At 37.0% G+C, this 13,594-nt stretch overlaps 1 long non-coding RNA gene across 3 annotated transcripts in view; it reads left to right on the top strand.

Annotated features, from left to right (window-relative positions):
* Positions 1-13,594, top strand: part of LOC115344325 — a 64,585-nt gene that overhangs the window by 6,203 nt on the left and 44,788 nt on the right. The window contains exons 1-3 of one of the 3 annotated variants that reach the window (XR_005933046.1): positions 4,931-5,887; positions 6,441-6,519; positions 7,203-7,259. The exons of the other annotated variants lie outside the window; for them this stretch is intronic. This is a non-coding gene — a long non-coding RNA (uncharacterized LOC115344325). Of the gene's footprint in view, positions 1-4,930; positions 5,888-6,440; positions 6,520-7,202; positions 7,260-13,594 lie in introns of those variants that run through there. 3 annotated transcript variants of the gene reach the window in all.

The raw sequence follows: 13,594 nt of genomic DNA, 5'->3' as shown, positions 1-13,594 counted from the left end.
AGTAATTAACACTTGGGAAGAGAGAACAGAGGTAAGAAATATGTAAAACGTGGCTGAGGAAAAAAACAGGTGGGGACATATTCATCAACTAACTTCCTAAAGTTATGAACTGTAAATGCTATTGATAAAGATTTTAAGATAATTAAAATAACTGTAAATAAAGATTAGTCATTAAACTTAAATCTGTAAAATAACTTTTCACAGTATGTAAAAATCCATGAAAAATAGAGTCTAAGAAGGAACCAAACAGAACACTGGGAAAAACCACTGTATATTACGAGGGAGAAATTCTCCATCTGCAGTCTTTTTAAGACATAATCTTTGTAGTGTTTCACTGATAATGGAATTCTTTTGCTAGCCGAATCTTGCTTGCCATATTCATGTGAATAGTACTGATGCCCAAATGTGGTCAGAAGGCAAAGGGAAAGAAAGAGAAAGATAAGATTTCCCCCTTCCCCTAGTCAAGTCCTTCAAATAAGTGAGTTTACAAAATTTTTACTGAAAACCTTTAAAATGGAGCTCAGTATGTAAATACGTAAGTGAACACAGTGAGATAGATATATATAATGCAAAAGGAATATTTATATATAGTAATACTCAGTAACTTAAGAGAAAGAAATCTTTATCTAAATTGTCTAAGTTCTTCAAGAACTACTAAACTGTAATAAAACTTACTCAGATTTTGACAGGTTGAGCTCTATGAATGATTCTAGTATTTGCAGCTGTGAACCATGTTAGAAAACTGGTGTTAAGTCTGAGGTATATGTCCCAGAACAGGGCTGTTCTGCTAACACGGTGACTAATATAAAGCCATGTTAAAAAAAAAAAAAAAAAAAATCTTGCAAGGGAGTGAACCCAAAGTTGTCACCCTTCTATTAAACCAGATCTGGGAAGCTTTGGAACATTCACTAGTTCTAAAATGGTTTTTTTTTGGCTGGTCTGCTTTTGATACCATTTCTTAGCCTTGTTTTTTGGTCAAACGTATTGCAGATTTTAAAGCACCTTAAGGATTACAAAAAGGTAGGTTGTAGGGTTTGTGTTCGAAAATAAGAATCAAACTGTAAAGGTGGTTTGGGAATCTGAGACAAAATGGTCCATAGTGTTCAGTGGTCTAAATGTCATTGGCATAGCCTATTGATTCTACCCAATAACATTTTCACTATATTAAATCTAACAATTGCCTCTGGGCAATTGTCTGTTACTTAAGTCCACTTTATATTTAAAATGGAACTGCTAATACTTAATTGTGATAATGTATTAATTTGGGGTATTACCTGCTCTTGCATAGTATTTTTAACTTTTGAGACAATAATCTTTTCTCTCTAACAAGTAAAATAACTTCAGATTGCAACTTTGGAATAGATATACCAAAGATGATTGTTGTGTCTTCAGTAAATTCTTGTTATTTATGAGATTGGTAAAGCCCTATGTCCTCTTTTATCATTTCAGTGGGTATATAACAAATCTGCCGAACTTTGCTTGGAAACTTTACAGTGCTTTACACTATTTTTTCAATGCTTAATGGCTGCATAATACTGATTTTCATCTACGTAGGCTAATCTTTTTACCAGTTATCTCTGCTTCTTCAGTTTCACCATACATGTCTTTCAGTCACTAATCTGATTTAAACTGCCCACAGAGAGGAAGGGATATCTGAAAGAACACTTTATATCCACAGATAACACTAACGCCCCTTCTGGAACAACAGTCAATCTCTTGCATCCTTCTGTAACTGGGATTGTGGATCACAGAATATGAATGCAAGGATATTAATGTGACTGTGGTAGATGTCACTTTCATGATAATCGATAGATTTTGTGGCTGCCAAATTCATAAACATAGCAGGATAAAATAGAGGTTATACCTCCAAGTGAGACTGCTATATAACTTTGATTTATCTCAGTCCAGTCATAGTATTATAACTGAGCCTAAATTCTAAACTAGGCAGTTCCACATGTTTTTAATGCATTGTCTTTACCTTCCATACTGTCGTACATACTACTTGGCTATCCTTATGTCAGGACACTTTCCCAGTTCTATGTTGAATAGCCTGTGAAATAAAAGTGTATTCCCCAAGTGATGAACACAGGACTGTAATTCCAAAACAAGTTTCTTTAGCTTGGTCATTTTGGAAATCAATAAACTAATTTTTTTTTTATGTTGGAAAAAGGAAGGCGTAGAAAGAGGAAAGGAGTAGAAACCAAATCCCTCTTTAGGGTTTTCTTGGAGAGGTGATATTAAGAAACAATTTTTAGGAAACTGCAGCTCTCAGTTTTAGGCAAATAACACTCTGTGCTGAAGGAAAAGCTCTAACATCCTTGCCAAGTTTTTTGAAGATGAGCTTGTAGCTTCCTGAGTATATCTGCTGTGAATGATTAATGTGTAAGCAATCTTGATCCAAATCATTAAGGCTCTTGATTGTTGGTTGGTTTTTTTTTTTGAGGTTTTCACAGTGAACTTCTTGATTTAGAGGTGTTTTTTCTGTTGTAAGCTTTACTGTCTTTTCACTCGTCTCTCTCTTTCAGCCCACCATAAATTAATGCTCAGCCTTTGGCAAGCTATATTTTTAAAATGCTGCTCTTTTTTCTGTCGTACCTGTGACTAAACTTGGTCTTTGATTATGCTCCTTTGTGGCTGGCCTTTTCCACTGTGAAGGGGAAATTAGGACTAAAAAAAAAAAAAAGGAGTATTTCTATCCTTAGAATCCTTTTTCCCTTGTGAGAATCCTCTGGACAGCTTTAGTTTAAGGGAGCGTCTGTGCAAGCTCTGTTTCTATGTGTCCAAGTACCAATAAGCAATTTATTTTCTAGGCAGGATAGAATGAGAAACTTGTCATCCCAGACTAAAAAGGACACAGAGCAAAATCATCCTACCCCAAAGCAAATGGAAGTATTGTGGGTCTGAAACTGTTGGAAATTTCCTGCTCTAAATGAACAGTAGGTTGGAGGGTGTCAGCGCCCCAGTCAGTGCACAATTAGGTGGTAGACTAGACTCCTCCATTATCTGTGGTGATATCTAGCAACTAGGTACATCTCCAGGAGAAGGAAAAGATACAAACTTGCAGAAACTTTGGAAAGCAAAAGCTTGCCATTGGTTTAGGGTGGTCTGTGGGTAAGGAGAGTTTAAGTCCTTCAAAGAATGAATTAAAGAGAAGGAGACACTGTGTGAACCTTGTGCTGTGTGTGGTTAACAGTACTGTAACAGAATCTGCCACACATTCCTTTTGTGACAGAGGTCACCACACTTCCAAGGGGGATGTCAGTGACACCTTCAATGTCAAAAGTTAACTTCTCTTCTCCCTGTAAGAAAACATTGTGTCAAAATAACTATAGTTACTTCCCAAAATGTGAATCATGCAAAGGTGCTACCAAGTATAGATGGCCAACTCGTACATGTTGATGGACAGGCCTTTTATAATTTCATCTTTCCTTATGGGACTGCAGGAAAGATGGCTGGATATGTTTTCTTACAGGGGAATTAGATTTCAATAATTTGGGAAATGCAGGTCTTCAGAGCTGCCTGCACAGAGAAAATTGGTAATTAGAAGCATGTGTTCTCCTGTAAGTGTTCCAGTGAACTGTCTGGGTCAGAATGAAAGCCTAGATTAACACAGTGTGACAGTGTTGTACAGATGCAAACCTGGTGTGCCTTTAACCATTTTAACCTCATTACAAACTTAGTTGAAAAATTTGTGTGTTCATAGGGTTTCTAGTTTGATTCTTTTTTCCCCTACCAGGATCTTATATGAAGATTACTTTTTCTAACCAACCTGTTTCACAAGTTATTTCTGAGAAGTGACATTTTATAAAGTAAAACTAAAATACTGGTATTTATGACTCCGGCTATAGGAAAGAAATATGGTATAATTTAGCTAAGTGTCACCTAACAGCAATTAGCCTTAAACCCAAATCTAATACGTCCCAGATTGTAGATGGAAAAGGACTTTGGGTTCTGAATCTTAGTTTTAAGTTGCATGCCAGCGTACAACCTACAAAACTGAAAAAAGATTTCTAGGACAATGTACATGAAATAAAATTACACTTTTCATCTGCTAAGTCTTTCACTATTGCTTTGTTTAAAATTGGTACCTTTAAGGTTGCAGGGAAGTAGAAAATTTTGTGAAGTGTTTCAGCCGAACAAGCTTGTGGTTATGGCAAAATAATGAAGAACTCTTTTATACAGATTTTTTTGGTAAAGGGGTTCTATGAGTTTGATAAAATACTCCATAAAATCTGTGGTTAAAAAATAGAGATGCCACCTCCTCTTACAGCAGAGGTGTACATCCGAGCTTACTTTCCTCCTGAAAGTAATTAGCAAGTAATGCTAATATTTTTAATATATTAGATTCTTAAACCTAAAGGGGAGAAGAGCATTCTGCATGTGATACTCAATAGATCGCTCCAGTATGATCAATAACCCATTAGCAGGAATCTCTGTTCCATTTAACACTTAACCACTAACAAGGTTTTTTTTATCCTTTCCAACTGCTAAACAGTGTAGAGAAGTAGTCCAGAGGGTTGAATTGTGGAGGAGGTCAAAATAGCACCAAAAATAGTTTAATATAAAGGTACTTAGCAGAAACCACATCTACAGCAACCTTATTTTTAATACAAAAATATAGTACGTCATGTAAGCCTGCCTGTCTCTCCTGTCTAGTTGAGAGGCACAGTGAGGAACTATTCTTTGGTAAATAGTGTAGTATCATGGCCGTGGATACAACAAAATTTCTTTACAAATGTTTATTACACCTAATTCCTCAGAGCAATATGAAATGTATCCTGCCTGTAGGAGTAAATAATGAGAAAGAATGAAAAAAGTACTTCAGAATTTTCAACTGAGTGACTAGCAGAACATACAGCTTTGATGTGGCTCTTTTTAATCAGATAGCTTGGTGAATTCGTGACTACAAAGTTTATTTAGTGTTGGTTTGAGATGATCACTTTACTATCATTTGAAATAATGATTTAAGGCCAAATTCTATTTTTACCTGCATGAGGAGTTCCACTACTACTTTATGCACAGGAGGAAGCGTAGGAAAAGGAAATCTTCCTATAGATATTGCTGTGCTTGGCACAATCTAAAATATATTTAATGGCTTCAGTTTCTCTAGACTGAGAAATAACTTTGAAAGCAAACCAACAATAGAGGAATTCATGATTTTTTTTTTAAAACCACACATTGTCCTATCTTATTCAGAGCAGAATTTTTTTAACAACCAAATTCTATGAGAGTCTGTTTTTCAAAGTTATGTAATAAAAATAATTGTCAAATCTATTATGATAGTCTAGACTACACACAAAAGGGGAACTCAAGGGAAATCATGGAGATTTTCTCATGGAAATAGATAATGGGAAGACTAGAATGTTTCCTCTATTTTAAATAAGTATTATGATCTATAACCTTTCAGAATAGTTTAGTTGCTTTCTTGGAAAAAAAAGTAGATACAGTAAATTGTTCGAGAAGAAAATGTGCTATTGTTAGCCCTCACTCTGCTGGGTTAGTGATAAGAGCTTGTAAAGGCCCTGTGTTATTTTGTAAGTAGTGTTTCATAAGAGGCAAAGCTTTTCTTCTCTCCAATATGTATGCTTGTCATATATAAAATAGATTAATAGTTTGTCAGAGAAACACAAACCAAGCGATCTAGTTTAGCTGGAATAAAATGATTCTATTTTCTGAAATCCTGAATGGAACAGATTTTCAAAGTGGGAGACAAAGACATCTTCTAGGCTGACGCTATATGGCCTGTAGTGGGGATCAGGGAACAGCTTTACAAGAGGGGCCTGGAGGAAGGATTTGTTTGAATCTTCCCAGCCTGACACTACATCTTCCTCTACCTCATGATACCAGGTGGAATAAGGTGCATGTAAGGCAAAGTCTGCAGAATCAGGTGAGAAATTTCTATTAAGAACTCTTTGCTATGCCGTACAGCAGTAATTTATGAGCCAGGGACCACTGCAGATACAAACTGGGTCTCAAGGGTGCTAGGAATTTGTTCATATGTGCTAGTATTTGGGTCAGAAAGGGGAGAACACAACCCATAAAGTTTGGGAATGGAAGCTGTGAAATGTTACAGTAGCAGGGTCATCCCTTGTGACTTCTGGTAATTAGGTAAAATTTGCTGATTAATGAGGCCATAGTTTCACATATGCTTTCAGCCAGCACTGAAATCTAACATGACAAAAGTGATTAGTTTTAACCTGGATATGGATCACTGTGGCTGTAGAAAACATTTTTTTCCAGTAGGGATGGGTATGTAGCTAGGATTAAGTGGGAAGGGGGGGTGACAGAACTCTGTCTTTCAGCAGCAGTACAGGTTTATAATAACTTAAACTGTGTACAAAACCATAACTTGGGAATACAAAAAATTAAGGGAGAAATAACGAAATACGTCCTCTTGGTTCTGAAGCTTTTTATCTTACTCAAATTCTTACTTTACCCAGACTCTTATTCAGATCTTCTGCTGTACCTGCCTGTTTAGGTTAGATGGGGAGATTCACAGGTCAACAGCCATCTGATCAGGTAGTGATGCTTGCCCTCCCTCCTTCGTACTGAGCTATTTGTATGTCTGAGATATAATGCAACAGAACTCCCCTCAAACGTATACAACTAAAAAGCCAAGTTACATACAAATAAATTAATTTCAGATGCATAGGGAAGTTTTCAATTAAAAAAACCCTTAAAATTCAGAAGCAAAAATTAAAATCCTTTGACTTCAAGGGAAGTAATTTTTTTCTACAACACATTGCCCAGTATATTCTACTTTAGGCAACACTATTTAAAAATCATTGCTGAATGAAAATGATTTGCAGCCTGGACTGGTGGCATAAAGGTTAAACTGTATAGGTAGATATTGCTGGTCTATGTGATAGTTATATAATTGATACAAATAGCATGCATGGAGTGCTATTTTTTTGCATAGATCACAAGATGTTACTAGAACTGAGAGATCACTGAGAAACCCAATAGGAAATAGTTCTTGTGTATGGAATATAAAATATATCTCAAGGGATGTGAGGGAAACTTCATCACTTGAAAATGTAAATCTTAATACAGTAGAAACTATAAAGGGGACAGTTCTGTACAGGATTTAGTCATTTTCCCCTATTTTTATCTTGAGTGAAATTGATCTTTTTTTTTGTCAGTTCCACCAATCCTCTAGGTAGAGTGTAAGTTGGCACTTCAAATATTTCTTATTTTAATAGGAGGAAGGAACAGCGAGAGCAATGGAAAAGATCTTAATTGTTACACTACTGCCTAAGGTAAGATTTGCAGAAAATTAGTTTTCCAGTAGCTGGACAAGGTTGGTGACACTAACAGATTCTGGGTGCAGCCCAGTGATCATCAGAAATGTGATGACTGTGTCAGAACTGGCACAAATGTGTGGTGTAAGGCGGGCTGGAGGTCAGGAATCCAGGAAGTCCACTCAAGTCAGACACAGTAAGGGACAGGACTGAGCACAGACCTACCTACACAGCTCAGAAAAGGACTAGGGGCTTCAGCCTGAGCTTAAATGGGCCAGTGGATGGGGTGTGTGGATGGGGGTCTCGGATCAGGCTGTTTAGGACAATTAAGGCCTATTAATGCACTCAGGGTCCAAATAGACTCTTAATTTTTCTAGGTAGCTTTTATTAGAAGAATTGCTCTTTGTATAGGGGGGCAAAAAAACCTACTTTCCTCTTGGATGAAGCTTCAGCCACTTTAATTTTCACCTCAGCAGAGCTCCCTGTTACAGACAGATTAAACAGTGCCAAGTGCTGCTCTCGTTAAGAACACCTGAACAGCATATTCTTTGTATAAAGTTTACCCTTCCTATTAATTGAGGTTAATTGTAGCTTTGCAGTAGCTACCCACAAGAGGGAAAAAAAGAAGTGTTTCTACCTCTGAGCTATAATTTTTATTTATAATTTTTTACTATGATGGAAGGTACCACCAGTTTTAGGACCTGGTAGTTCAAGGCACAGTGCGCCCACACACAGCCAGAGACAGATGCTATCCCCCCAAAAATTTACCAAGTCGGAAAATAATGTAGGAAAGAAGCCTCACAACATTCACACAAAGTGAGAGTTGAGAAATTTGTGGACTTTGACTTGCCCATGTTTGCAGAGGAAATATTTTTGACCTGAAACTGTGAAGTCAAACATGTTAGCTAGAAGACCACTGTCACAGCAGGTGAGATGGTAGCCTTGGAAGGCATTCAAAATCAGCATATTTCAGAGAGAAGCTGACAAGGCTCCAAAGGAGCAGGTTCTATTCTGGGTTTTGGTGGGGTTTTTTTCCCCCCTCTGGAGATTGTAGCCAGCATTTATCAATTGAGTTATTTCATTTTGTTTTTATATTCATTGTTCTGAGACAATAAATTGTCTCTGTGGCAAGAGTTGCTAAAATACTTAAGTATGGCATTTGTTTCCCTTCCTTGACTAGAGAAAAAACCCTCTAGTTTGTAATCACTCTTTGAATAGTAGTCCCTGACCCAGGGAAGCTAATTTCAGCAGCAATAAATGCTGCATCTTTTGTCCCTTCAGAAAATAAAATTGAGGACCTTGGAAAGTTCATAGAACTTGCTGCTGACCAATCTGCAAACTCAATATGCTTCTTATTTCTGTCACAGTGTTGGGAGAAGCAACCTCTAAAGTCTTCTCAGAGACCCATATGTATGTAGTCACCTAGAACAGCTTTTTTTTTTTTTTACTAACTTATCTTTGTAATGCAGTTCATATTTCCTTTGTAATATTATAGCGATTTTTACTAAAGTTTGGGGAGGATAGTAGTTATATTACTTGTACTGGAAGAAAACTTTCCACCAAATATTAATGTATAGCATTTCTGTAGCCTGGAGGGGGCTGTTCAGCCAGGTTTATAAGGAAATAGCCAATAACAAGGGTATTTTACTGTTCAGCTGGGATAAATCAGTCTGCTCCATCATCTTGTATTTAAAACACATGTGACTCTAATCATCATTATTCTTTTTGTCAGCCAGTACTTTGTGCTTCCCATCTCAGCAATACTCATTGTCAAAGAGCAATTTCACTTGTTGATCCTCCTCCTATCTCCTGCTGAGGTAGTCTTTTTGGCCTGTTTCTGATCCAGCACTTTCCTCCTCCTTTAGAGACCATGGGATTTGGACTTTGAACAAATCTTTTCCTATTTGCCTCCTTGTGTGGTTAAAACAAACAAAAATTTTTGGCTTATGGAGATTCACCTACTACAAATTTACCCTTAGATTACTACTGATGCAAAATTGCAAATGGCTTTTTGAAGTGAAAGTTCAGTGTTTGTACACTAATATTAAGTATGTTGATGTTTTACAGTTCAGTACTCTGTCAATGGTGTTAGGGCCCTGTCCCATGAAATTCCAAGCCTGTCCTGTAAATTTGGGCTTATAGTCACAGTGTAGGCTTAGCAAAGGCATTACTATATCCTAAGTGGTTAACTTAAGGAGAAATCCACTGAATCTTCTTGTCCCAGAAGTTGGAGGGAGATCAGATTAGCTGAGAAGTAATCTGGTCCTAATAGAATGAGATCTACTGTCATACCTGAACTGACATTGATACTATGAGAGTTGAAAGACAGTTTTCCACCAGCTGCTTTTGGGGCAGGATTTCTCTTGGTAGCTTTGACAAGGTTATCCATGCTTCAATCCATTTCTGTGTTTATGTGGGCATCCTTCATGAGATACAAAGATACTCTATTGGTGCAGTCATCAGACAAATGTCCAGTGCTACCACTTTTCTTTTACTTGACTCCTAAAGATACCTAGTTTGTTTTTGGTTTTTTTTTTTTTTGTGCTCTGCTTTCTGTCAACATCAGGAAATCACCACTGACAAGATGCCTTGTTAGAAGCAAAACCTCAATGCTAGCTAACTATTCTGCTGCTTTAGAGTGGAACACTGACAATTTACTCAGTCTGGAAACAAATTTCTCTTATCTTGAGAGCAAGTACAGTGACTGTTTTCTGTTTCCACCATGAAGGACTATCAGTACTGTTACTTATCAGTTAAAGACATTACTAATCCCTGTTACCACTTTATTCAGAACTGCCAACTAAGCTTTTTCTATGATCATTCTCTAATCCATTTAAATCAAAATTATGTGGGTTACCATAAGCAACTCCAGTAGCAGCTCATTTTAGCAGAAATGTGTTACAGGGAAATTGTGTGAGTTAGGTGGAGAGACAGCATAGCCTCTTCAGCTGGAACAGCTGCAGTCTGGAGTGAATTCACATATCCTGGAGACGGACAGACGTTTGCCTCAGCTTCCTGTTAACTTTCTGGTATATCTGATTGCCTCCTCAGCCCTTTGGGGGATGATCAAAATTGCGAAGGCTGCCTTCATTGCCTTCCTCAGCAAACCAGCGCTTCAGAGGAGCAGTTACATTTCAGTGAGTCTGTGCCTCCTCCAGTTTGAGTTTTAAGATGACATGCAGTGAGAAGGTGGCAAGGAGGTGAAAAGCTTTGTGTACAAAGGATGTATCTGTGGTATTTGCCACCACCACAGATTCTCTAGGCTTTGACAGCAGCAAAGCGTCAAGCTCTACTTCCGAAGGGATACAGCAGAAAAAGGGAGGACATAGTGTATTTTCAGAAATCAGCTGAGCAAGAGCAAGGGTAGCAGGCACTCAAAAGCTATGCCAATAGGTAAACCAAATCCTCTGGAATATCTTCACTGGGGACCATTACCTGACATTAGATATTATAATCAGCCAGTTTGAAGGTGTATGACTTTCAAAAGGCACTGTCAAGCAACATGTGCTTGCCTGCAGCCTGCTTTGAGAGGGGGATTTGAATGAACCATGGCTTCACAGGACAATAAATCTGTTTTTAGTGCACCTAGGACTGAGTCAAAACAGGGCAGTCTCATGATGCTAAGCAGTGCTTTATTCAAGTTCACTCTGCCAGATCAAATGTATTAAAATTTTGCTATGCTGAACCAGGCATAGCATGTCTTCCTGCAGTAGGCATAAACACCACATCACGTGTTCAGGCTAATGCAACAGAAGTAGTCGTGCTCATGAGGGTCAAATTCATACTGCCAGGTAAGCCGAGATCAGTGAATTTAGAACCTTGGCCTGATTGTTGGGACTGACAAGTGGGAAAATTTCTCTTGGGACTGTTGACCAGGTTACTGCTCTCCACTTCAACCTGAAAATGCTTTGTGGATGTCTGAGCTGTTCAGGAATTAGGGCAAACAGCCTAGCTGTCCATACCTGCAATAAAACTAGGGTATTTACCCTGCAAAATGGTGTTGTCATAATATTGCTTTGGAAACATGGCACTAAATTTTGTTAAGTCATTTAGTTATGCTAATATGGTTTCTTTGCAGCAGTAAGCAAATGTCTGTTATTTCTGGGTTTATCTGTAAAATTGCAAATGTTTCCATCAAAATATTTTCTTGTCAAATGTTCCAGACTAAATTGTCCCACCTTTTAATCAGAGTTATTAGTTGGACTTTACACCTAATCTGGTATAACTAGGGTTTGGTGTGGAAAAGTATTTCTTCCACTGCTGGCTGCATGTAGCCTCCTTTTCCCCTTGCATTGGATCCAGAAAGCATGTGGCACAAAGTGGGCTGGTTCAGCAGAAAACAAATCTGTCAAAACCAAAGTTTTCCTTTCGGATCAACCTGTTGAACTGATCTGCATGATCACTAGATCTAATGAGAGGTGGGAGGGACAAGCACTATCTGGGGCTTTGTCTGCCTGCAGTTCTACTGGATTAGAGGAAAAATCAAGATGCTCGTGCTATTAACATTTTAGTTCAGGAGTTCTTGGCTCAGTACAGAAAAACATTCTTGCTTGTCTATTCCAGCCCATTAGACCCGACTGCTTCTTTCTTTTTCATAATTATTTGATAAATTACTTGCTATTAAAATAATTAAACCATGACTCTTCATGTTATTTACAATTTTTCTCATGTTATTAATCTGTAATTTGACCAACAGATATGAGCATAATTTACCCTGTGATTGCATAGCTTTTAATATGTCCTTCTGCAGTGAATAACAGCTATAAAGCTAAGTGGTTTGCCCTGTAAAGTGTCATGATGTCATAATATTTCTTTGAAAATATAAAATTAAGTATCATTAAATCCTATAATTATGTAGCTATAGATTATCTTTGCAGCTTAGAAAATGGAGTCGGGTAGCCTGATTCTACTTTCTGTAGTATTCTAAGAATTCTGTCAAAATTGTACAAGAGCAAGCATCATGCTTTACAGAACATGAGAGAGACTTCCCCAGCCCTGTATTTCAGTGTAATTCACTTTCTTTGTTCTCTTTTCTTTCCAAGAACTAAGGTTTTCCAACATGTTTAATAGCAGAGCAAACAACTGGCATGTTTCAGGAGTGTGTATTCTTTTTGAAATAATAAAAACAATCTATCTATATTCTAGTGTCTGTTTTTCTTGTTGTTTAGAAAGATCCTCTATAAAACCTGATAACCCATGACTGTCTTTGTCATGAATGATTTATAGAGAAGTATGCTCGGAAGTATGCCTGTAGATGAACTGATTTAGCTGCAAATATTTAGGCATTTTTGGCATTTAAAACCTACTGATTCTCTTGTATGCTGGATAATAAGACTGTTTGCCTTGGCCCTGAAATGATGTGGATTTCATAGATGCTATTGTATTATTGGTTATAAGCTGTTAGATTTTTTTTTTTTTTTGCTTTAGGCAAATATTTAGAGCTCTTGATTTTTCTTTGTCAAATTTTCTTAGGTTTTTTTAAAGTTTTGATTATTTGCTGTTTCTTTTAATTCTCTACCTGGTTCTAAAATAAATGGTTACCTTTCCCCTTGTGAATTTAACCTGATCTGTATTACTTCTACCCTTCTAAAGTTGTTCTGTTTTTTTTTTTTTCCTAAGGCACAAGATATTTTAGCAACTGCCGTAATTGTTTCCTGGTATTTGTCATTGTCATCTATAGTCACTTTTTCATTATAGATTTACCTGGTGAAGTTAAACGTTTCACCAGCCTATTTTTCTCTTGAACACCTATCACTGTAGGGTCTTTTTATGTTAGATTCATTTTTGCAGTGTTGAACAAGTTCTTACTTGGTATTTGTGATCATTACCAATTGTTACAAATATGCAACAAGCTTAAAACATAGAATGTATTTGCTTACTAATTTTATTGCAGGATTATTTGCTCTCGACATGTATATAATAGAATTTTTGTTCAGTGCTATATTTATTATTTTAAGTGTTTTTAGAACTAGCTATTCATTCATTTAAAGATTATAATGTCTTAGGATTGACTGCTCTTAGGTTAGAGGGATGTATAATATGCTATTTTGAAGATAATGGGTGGTTCTCTGGTTCTGTGACATTACAATAAATATTGTGGTGAATATAGTGAAATAAATGCTTTGTGCCATCTGCTGGTCTGGATAGGATCTGCATTTCAGTTCAGAGGCTGAATTGTAACTTTAACTGAAGTGTACAGTGTGGAAAAAGAAGGAAACTCACCATGACTAACTAGCACATTTTTTTATTATTATGTCTTCTCTGTATTAAGTGCTAACTAATGTTAAACATGTGCTAATTCAAAGTGCAAGGTAGTACATTAACCCTTTTCCCACCCCTGCCTTCCCAACCAT

The sequence above is a fragment of the Aquila chrysaetos genome, chromosome 8, assembly GCF_900496995.4.
Source record: "Aquila chrysaetos chrysaetos chromosome 8, bAquChr1.4, whole genome shotgun sequence".
Classification (NCBI taxonomy): Eukaryota; Metazoa; Chordata; class Aves; order Accipitriformes; family Accipitridae; genus Aquila; species Aquila chrysaetos.
This window is presented reverse-complemented; position numbering and strand designations above follow the sequence as displayed.